This window comes from Macaca fascicularis, chromosome 9, assembly GCF_037993035.2.
Source record: "Macaca fascicularis isolate 582-1 chromosome 9, T2T-MFA8v1.1".
NCBI classification, from domain to species: Eukaryota; Metazoa; Chordata; class Mammalia; order Primates; family Cercopithecidae; genus Macaca; species Macaca fascicularis.
Window position 1 is genome coordinate 75,313,934 of NC_088383.1, and position 1,944 is coordinate 75,315,877.

The window sequence follows — 1,944 nt, forward strand, 5'->3', positions numbered from 1 at the left end:
TCTAAATGGATAAAGAAACATGACCCAACTATATGCTGCCTACAAAAACTTACTTCACCTACAAAGACACACATATACTGAAATTAAAGGAATGGAAAAAGATTCCATGTAAGTGGAAACCAAAAGAGAGCAGGAATAACTATACTTTTATCAGATAAAATAGACTATAGATTACAAGTTAAAGACTGTAATAAAAGACAAAGTCACTATATCATGATAAAGGGGTCAATTCAGCAACAGAATAAAACAATTATAAACACCTATGCCCCCAACACCACAGCACCCAACTAAATAAATCAAACTTTAATAGATCTAAAGGGAGAGAGAGAGACTGCAATACAGTAACATTAGGGAATTTTAGCAGCCCACTCTCAGCAATGGACAGATCACGTAGACAGAAAATCAACAAATCCCAGATTTAAACTGCACTATAGGCCAAACGGAGCTTACAGACATTTACAGACTATTTTACCCAACTTCTGCAGAATACATATTCTTTTCATCAGCATATGGCAAGTTCTCCATAATAGACCATATTTTAGGCTACAAAACAGATCTCAATAAATTTTAAAAAGTCAAAACCATTTCAAGTATCTTTTCTGACCACAATGGACCTAAACTAGAAATCAATAACAAGAGGAACCTCAGAAACTATACAAGCACCTGGAAATTAAACAACATGCTCCTGTACAACCAATGGGTCAATGAAGAAATTAAGAAGGAAATTTAAAAATTTACTGAAACAAATGAAAATGAAACTACAACATACCCAAATCTATGGGATATAGCAAAAGCATTACTAAGAGGGAAGTTTATAGCAATACATGCATACATGAGAAAAGTAAAAAGTCTCCAAATTAACAACCTAACAATGCACCTCAAGGGATTAGAAAAGCAAGAACAAACCAAACCCCAAATTATTAAAAGAAAATAAATCATAAAGAGTAGAGCAGAAATAAATGAGATTGAGACTGAGAAATACAATAAATCAATGAATTAAAAAGTTGGTTTTTTGAAAAGATAAACAATATTGACAAACCTTCGATTAGACTAAGAAAAAAGAGAGATGACTCAGATAAAGAACATTAGAAATGAAAAGAGACATAACAATTGAGACCAGAAAAATACAAAGACTCATTAGAGACTATCACAAACAAGAAATTGGAAAATCTAGAAGAAATGGATAAATTTCTGGACACATACAACCTACCAAGATTGAATCATGAATAAATAGAAAATCTCAAATCTCAACAAACTGATAACTAGTAACAATATCAAAGCCATAATAAAATGTCTCCATCAAAGAAAAGCTCAGGACCTGAAGGATTCATATTTGAATTCTACCAAACATTTAAAGAACTAATACCAATTCTACTCAAACTCTTTGAAAACACTGAAGAGAAGGGAGTATTTCCAAACTCATCCTAAGAGGCCAGCATTGACCTGATACCAAATCCAGAAAAAAGCAAACAAAAAAGAAACTGTTGGTTAATATCACTGATGTACATAATGCAAAATCTTCAACAAAATACTAGCAAACAGAATTCAACAACACATTAAAAAGATTATTTACCAGCTGGGCACAGTGGCTCATGCCTGTAATCCTACCACTTTGGGAAGTTGAGGTGGGTGGAATGCTTGAGCACAGGAGTTCAAGACCAGCCTGGGCAACATGGTAAAACTCTGCCTCTACTAAAAATACAAAAAATTAGTCAGCATGGTGGTGTGCACCTGTAGTCTCACCTACTCAAGAGGCTGAGGTAGGAGAATCACTTTACCCTGTGAGGTGGAGGTTGCATTGAGCCAAGATCAAACCATGGCACTGTAGCCTGGGTGACAGAGCCAGACCCCATTTCCAAAAAAAAAAAAAAAAGATTATTCACCATGATGGTGTGATGAGTCCCCCACCTGGTTATTTAAGCATGTTTGTCCATTGCTTGAATC